Here is an 8,394-nt window from a genome sequence, read left to right on the forward strand (position 1 = left end):
ACCAGATGTGCATCACTGACTTTACACTGGGTAGAGGATGTTCACCTACTGTGAAGTTGGGAAGCGATTCGCTTATTCATCTAACCTTATGTAACTCTCGCTTCGGCTAGCAGCTTAAAATAAGAGGTGAAAGCTCCCCATCCCTCCTCCCCACCCGGTCAAACTTAAGAAATCTCATTTGGGTGGATGCTGCGTGACGTGTACCCTGTTACAAATCAGTACTGTACCCCGAAATAACAAACGGTACACAATATGTGATTAAACAATTGAGCTTTATCACTCTGACTTTGACTGAGGCAAAGATGTACAGTGTATCGGTAAAGTTTCCTGTAACATTTGACTTCATTGTAAAGTATTATCTTGCACCTTCTATCTCACTGAGTTTTCCAAGAATCAGTTTCTGTTCGCTAGAACGACAGGAGGTTTAATTGAAAGCAGCACCTGGTGGGGGAAGAGTTATAAGCTACGATCATAGGCTATGGCAGGATAGATTCTAGCATTTTGTTACGAACAGTAACACTTTAGAAACGAACCAGCAGGAACAGACTGCACCTGGAGTCTGGTTTTAGATACATAGAAACATAGAAAATAGGTGTAGGAGTAGACCATTCGGCCCTTCGATCCTGCTCCGCCATTCAGTATGATCATAGCCGATTATCCAACTCAGAACTCTGTACCTGCTTTCTCGCCATACCCCGATCCCTTTAGTCACAAGGGCCATATCTAACTTGCTCAAATATAGCCAATGAACCGGCCTCAACAGTTTCCTGTCGCAGAGAATTCCACAGATTCACCACTCTCTGTGTGAAGAAGTTTTTTCTTCATCTCGGTCCTAAAAGGCTTCCCCTTTATCCTTAAACTGTGACCCCTCATTCTGGACTTCCCCAACATCGGAAACAATCTTCCTGCATTTAGCCTGTCCATTCCATATAACCATATAACATTCACAGCACGGAAACAGGCCATCTCGGCCCTCCTAGTCCATGCCGAACTCTTAATCACACCTCGTCCCACCTACCCGCACTCAGCCCATAACCCTTCACTCCTTTCCTGTCCATATACCTAACCAATTTTACATTAAATGACACAACTGAACAGGCCTCTACTACATCTACAGGAAGCTCGTTCCACACAGCTATCACTCTCTGAGTAAAGAAATACCCCCTCGTGTTTCCCTTCACCTTCTGCCCCCTAACTCTCAAATCATGTCCTCTCGTTTGAATCTCCCCTACTCTCAATGGAAACAGGCTATTCACGTCAACTCTATCTATCCCTTTCAAAATTTTAAATACCTCGATCAAATCCCCCATCAACCATCTACGCTCCAATGAATAGAGACCTAACTTGTTCAAACTTTCTCGGTAACTTAAGTGCTGAATCCCAGGTAACATCCTAGTAAATCGTCTCTGCACTCTCTCTAATTTATTGATAACTTTCCTATAATTCTTTTAGAATTTTATATGTTTCAATAAGATTCCTCCTCAATCTTCTAAATTCCAGTGAGTATAAGCCTAGTCGATCCAGTCTTTCTTTAAATGGAACTCCTGCCATCCCAGTAATCAATCTGGTGAACCTTCTCTGTACTCCCTCTATGGCAAGAATGTCTTTCCTCAGATTAGGGGACCAAAACTGCACACGATATTATAGGTGCGGTCTCACCAAGGCCTTGTACAACTGCAGTAGAACCTCCCTGCTGCTGTACTCAAATCCTTTTGCTTTGAATGCCAACATACAATTTGCCTTTGTCACTGCCTGCTGTACCTGCATGCCCACCTTCAATGGCTGGTGTACAATGACACCCAGGTCTCGTTGCACCTCCCCTTTTCCTAATCGGCAACCGTTCAGATAATAATCTGTTTTCCTGTTCTTGCAACCGAAGTGGATAACCTCACATTTATCCATATTCAATTGCATCTGCCATGAATATGCCCAGTTACCTAACCTATCCAAGTCACCCTGCATCCTCTTACCACCCACCTCACAGCTAACACCGCCACCCAGCTTCGTGTCATCTGCAAACTTGCTGCATTTAATTTCCTCGTCTAAATCATTAATATATATTGTAAACAACTGGGGTCCCAGCACTGAGCATTGCGGTACCTCACTAGTCCCTGCCTGCCATTCTGAAAAGGTCCCATTTACTCCCACTCTTTGCTACCAGTCTGCCAACCAATTCTCTATCCACATCAATACCATACCCCCAATACCTTGTGCTTTAGGTTTGCACACTAATCTCCTTGTGGGACCTTGTCAAAAGCCTTTTTGAAAATCTAAATATACCACATCTACTGGCTCTCTCCTATCCACTCTACTAGTTACATCTTTAAAAAATTCTATAAGATTCGTCAGACATGATTTTCTTTTCACAAATCCATGCTGACTTTGTCCGATGATTTCACCTCTTTCCAAATGTGCTGTTATCACATCTTTGAAAACCGACTCTAGCATTTTCCCCACCACCGACGTCAGACTAACCTGTCTATAATTCCCAGGTTTTTTTCTCCCTACTTTTTAAAAAAAAAGTGGGGTTACATTAGCCGCCCTCCAAACCTCAGGAACTAATCCAGAATCTAAGGAGTTTTTAAAAATTATCACTAATGCATCCACTATTTCTTGGGCTATTTCCTTAAGCACTCTGGGAAGCAGACCATCTGGCCCTGGGGATTTATCTGCCTTTAATCCCTTCAATTAACCTAACACCACTGCCCTACTAACATGTATTTCCCTCAGTTCTTCCATCTCACTAGAACCTCGGTCCCCTATTATTTCCGGAAGATTATTTATGTCCTCCTTAGTGAAGACAGAACCAAAGTAATTATTCAATTTGTCTGCCATGTCTTTGTTCCCTATGATCAATTCACCTGTTTCTGACTGTAAAGGAGCTACATTTGTCTTGACCAATCTTTTTCTTTTCACTTATCTATAAAAGCTTTTACAGTCAGTTTTTATGTTCCCTGCCAGCTTTCTCTCATAATCTTTTGCCCCTTTCCTAACTAAACCCTTTGTCCTCCTCTGCTAGTCTCTGAATTTCTCCCATCCTCAGGTGCGCCGCTTTTTTTTTTTGTTTATTTATATGTTTCTGCTTTGGACATGATACTATCCCTAATTTCCCTTGTCAGCCACGGGTGCACTACCTTCCCTGGTTTATTCTTTTGCCAAACTGGGGTGAACAATTATTGTAGTACACCCATGCGATCTTTAAATGCTTGCCATTGCATATCTACTGTCAGCTCTTTAAGTATCATTTGCCAGTCTATCTTAACTAATACACGTCTCAAACATTCAAAGTTACCCTTCTTTAAGTTGAGAAATTTTGTTTCTGAATTAACTATGTCAATCTCCATCTTAAAGAAGAATTCCACCATATTATGGTCACTCTTACGCAAGGGGCCTCGCACGACAAAGTTGCTAACTAACCCTTCCTCATTGCTCAATACCCAATCTAGAATGGCCTGCGCTCTGGTTGTTTCCTCGACATGTTAGTTCAGAAATCCATCCCGCATACATTCCAAGAAATGCTCTTCCTCAGCACCCTTACCAATTTGGTTCTCCCAATCTATATGTACATTGAAGTCACCCATTATAACTACTGTTCCTTTATTGCACGCATTTCTAATTTCCTGTTTAATGCCATCCCCAACCTCACTACTACTGTTAGGTGGTCTGTACACAACTCTCACCAGCGTTTTCTGTCCCTTAGTGTTATGCAGCTCTACCCATATCGATTCCACATCCTCCAGGCTAATGTCCTTCCTTTCTATTGCGTTAATCTCCTCTCTAACCAGCAATACTACCCCACCTCCTTTTCTTTCCTGTCTGTCCCTCCTGAATATTGAATATCCGTGGAAGTTGACCTCCCATCCTTGGTCACCCTGGAGCCATGTCTCTGTGATCCCAACTATATCGTATTCATTAATAATTATCTGCACATTCAATTCATCCACCTTGTTACTAATGCTACTCTCATTGAGATACAAAGCCTTCAGGCTTGTTTTCACAACACTCTTAGCCCTTATACAATTATGTTGTAAAGTGGCTCTTTTTGCTTTTTGCCCTGGATTTGCCTGCCTGCCATTTTTACTTTTCACCATACTACTTTTTGCTTCTACCCTCATTTTACACACCCCTGTCTCTCTGCACTTGTTCCCATCCCCCTGCCACGTTAGTCTAAATCCTCCTGAACAGCAGTAGCAAACGCTCCCCCTAGGACATTGGTTCCAGACCAGCCCAGGTGCAGACCATCCTGTTTATACCGGTCCTACCTCTCCCAGAAATGGTTCCAATGCCCCGGAAATTTGAATCCCTCCCCCTTGCACCATTTTTCAAGACACCTATTCATCTGAAATATCCTCATATTTATGCTCTGAATAGCACGTTTCTGATGTTAAAACCAGTATCTTCATTAGTATCTACTGACAATATAGTAACTTAAGCAAGATATGGTGTATACTTATGTATAAATATAACTCCCAAACTATTGAGCTCGGCGGTGGTGGGTGGGTGGGGTGGAGGGGAACAAGACTTAGAGTCTTGAGATGGTAAAGTATGAAAGTGTAGTTCTTTCACGGAATAAGGGATGGGAGAGAGAGATTTGTAATCTAGGGCAAATGCAGAGAGAAGGCAATTACGTTGAATTCCATAGGTTCCACGGTGGTAAAATGAGATAAAAGTCGCCGTAGATTTTATCCGTCGCCGTTCCAAATGCATATACGAATTATCACCGAAAGTAGCTTGTCACAGGGATCAACAACACACACAAAATGCTCGTGGAACACAGCAGGCCAGGCAACATCTATAGGGAGTAGCACTGTCGACGTTTCGGGCCGAGACCCTTCGTCAGGACTAACCGAAAGGAAAGATAGTAAGAGATTTGAAAGTAGTGGGGGGAGGAGGAAATGCGAAATTATACCAGAAGACCGGAGGGGGTGGGATGAAGCTAAGAGCTGGAAAGGTGATTGGGGAAAGTGATACAGAGATAGAGAAGGGAAAGGATCACGGAACGGGAGGCCTCGGGTGTAAGAAAGGAATGGGGGAACACCAGAGGGAGATGGAGAACAGGCAAACAACTAAATATGTCAGGGATGGGGTAAGAAGGGGAGAAGAGGCATTAACGGAAGGTAGAGAAGTCACGGTTCATGCCATCAGGTTGGAGGCTACCCAACTGGTTTATAAGTTGTTTTTCCTCCAACCTGAGTATGGATCCATTTTGACAATAGAGGAGGCCATGGATAGACATATCAGAATGGGAATGGGACGTGTAATTAAAATGTCGAACTTCCGTTAATACTCCTCCTCCCGTTCTTACCTCATCCCTGACATATTTAGTTGTTTGCCGGTTCTCCATCTCCACCCCTCCTTTCTTTCTCCCGAGGCTTCCCGTCCTATGATCCTTTCCCTTCTCCAGGGCTGTAACCCTTTCGCCAATCACCTTTCCTGCTCTTAGCTTCATCCCACCCCCTCCGGTCCTCCCCTATCATTTCGCATTTCCCCCTTCCCCACTACTTACAAATCTCTTACTATCTTTCCTTTCGGTTAGTCCTGACGAAGGGTCTCGGCCCGAAATGCCGACAGTGCTTCTCCCTATAGATGCTGCCTGACCTGCTGTGTTCCACCAGCATTTTGTTTGTGTTGTTGTTTGAATTTCAGATTTCCTAAGGGATATCGTCTTCAAGTGAATCGCCACACCACATACCCAGGCAAGGGTTAACACGTAAGTGGTCTCCACAGGATTCCACAAACAAAATCCACTCCTGTGGATTATTCGTGGTGACAGGCACACATTCGATGTGCACTGAATCGATAATCAAAGTACTCCTGTGGGAACAGGAGAGTTCCAAACAGTGACCCTTGGCCACCAGTTTCCTTGTCTAATTCCTTTTATTCTCTTGCTTCTGACTGTGTCTGTGTCCTTGCTTAAAACCAAACAAACTGCGAGTAATGTGAACAAGCTGCAATGCAGACAGTTCCGTTTCCTTGAGCTCTCTCACTCTCTCTCTAAGTAAAAATCAAAAATGGGCTATTAATGTCAGCTGCTCACGTCATTGTTAATTCCCACCTCCTCAGGCACTCTCTTAAAGTGACAGTCCACAGCAAACGAAACTTAAGGATTCATAACACTTCCCCTCCCCCCAAAACATTTCTTTTTGCTCTAAAAGAGAAAAAAATTAACTGCAAGCTACAGTATGTAAAATAATGCATGTATGGTTATCATGTAACACATTGCAGAATCGTATACAAATATTAGATTGTGCTTCACTATTAAAACTGTAAGCTCAGCATCTGGAAAGACAATCGGCATTGGTATTGTCCGTGCTTTTCATATGCATTATCACAATACCATATTCTTGCAAAATCAGTCTCTAGTTTAACAATCATCTTTATTTGCCCTTTACCTGAATCAAAAACACCAACAGATTATGATCAGTACAAACTACCAGAGGTTTCTTCTCAGGACAAACATCGACATGAAAATGCCGCAAAGCCCAGTTGAGTGACAACAACTCTTTCTCTAAGAACCATAGAACATTACAGCATAGAAACAGGCCTTTTGGCCCTTCTTGGCTGCGCCGAACCATTTTTCTGCCAGCTCCCACTGGGCCATATCCCTCCAAGCCCCTCCCATCCATATATCTGTCCAAGTTTTTCTTAAATGTTAAAAGTGAGCCCGGTAAGGTGGAATAATTTCTTTGATGCTCATTGAATTTTCTCGAAAAGTAAGCTGCAGGATGTTCAACATCATCATCATCTTTCTGTAATAACACTGTCCCGGCAGCTTCATCACTGGCATCCGCAGCTATAGAAAATGGCTTTGTAATGGCTTTGCCCTGAGCACAGGCTAATGACACAAAAATCGCTTTCAATCCATCAAATGCATCCTGACAAGGCTCGGTCCAAACAAACTTTTCACCTTTCTTCAGGAGATTAGTCAGAGGAAGAGCATTATCAGTAAAGTTCTTGCTGAACTTTATCCAACCATTCCCAGAAACCTTCTAAGAGCCTTCTTACCAGTCAGAATAGGAACTTCATCATTGCAACGTAAATGTTGAGAGAAGGCAATTATGTCGAATTCCACGGGTTTCATGGCGGTAAAACGAGACAACAGTTGCTGTAGATTTTATCCGTCATCATTCCAAATCCACATACGAATTATCACCGAAAGTGACTTGTCACAAGGGGTATCATCTTCAAGTGAATTACCCCACCACATCCAGCAAGGGTTAACACATCAGTGGTCTTCACAGGATACCCCAAATCAGATCCACCCCTACGGATCAAAAGAGGTGGCATCCTCACATTCGAGGTACGATGATTCGATAATTAACCCACCCTGGTGGGACTAGAAAAGTTGCAATCAGCGACCCTTGGCCACTAGTTCCCTGGTTTTGATCCTTCCATTTTTCCTCCTTCGTCTCCGTCTAACTCTGAGTGTCTGTGTCCTCGGTTAAAACTAAACAAGCTGCAAGTCAGACTGATTTACCTTTTTAATTTCTCTCTCTGAAAATGGCAGTCTACAGCAAACGAAATCTAGAGATTCATAACAACGGCAACTCCCGATTGTGAACTGACTGGCGTGCCATTACTTGGGATGACCGAGTGAATCCCTTTCCACATTCTGAGCAAGTGAACGGCTTCTCCCCAGTGTGAACTCGCTGGTGTCTCCGTAGGGTGGATGACTGAGTGAATCCCTTCCCACAGACTGAGCAGTTGAACGGCTTCTCCCAGGTGTGAGTGCCTCCGTAGGTTGGCTAAGTGAGCGAATCTCTTCCCACATTCTGAACAGGTGAATGGCTTCTCCCCGCTGTGAATTCGCTGATGACTCCGTAGGTGGGAAGACTGAGTGAATCCGTTCCCACAGACTGAGCAAGTGAATGGCTTCTTCCCAGTGTGAACTCGCTGGTATCTCTGTAGGTTGGATGAACGAGTGAATCGCTTCCCACATTCTGAACAGGTGAATGGCTTCTCCCCAGTGTGAACTCGCTGATGACTCCGTAGGGTGGAAGATTGATCGAATCGCTTCCCACATTCTGAACAAATGAAGGGCTTCTACCCAGTGTGAACTCGCTGGTGCCTCTGTCGGCTGGATGACTGACTGAATCCTTTCCCACAGTCTGAGCAGTTGAACGACTTCTCCCCAGTGTGAACTCGCTGGTATCTCTGTAGGTTGGATAGGTGAGTGAATCGCTTCCCACATTCTGAACAGGTGAATGGCTTCTCCCCGCTGTGAAATCGCTGATGACTCCGTAGGTGGGAAGACTGAGTGAATCCGTTCCCACAGACTGAGCAAGTGAATGGCTTCTTCCCAGTGTGAACTCGCTGCTATCTCTGTAGGTTGGATAGGTGAGTGAATCGCTTCCCACATTCTGAACAAATGAATGGCTTCTCCCCGGTGTGAAC

Source organism: Hypanus sabinus, unplaced genomic scaffold (genome assembly GCF_030144855.1).
Source record: "Hypanus sabinus isolate sHypSab1 unplaced genomic scaffold, sHypSab1.hap1 scaffold_1273, whole genome shotgun sequence".
Classification (NCBI taxonomy): domain Eukaryota; kingdom Metazoa; phylum Chordata; class Chondrichthyes; order Myliobatiformes; family Dasyatidae; genus Hypanus; species Hypanus sabinus.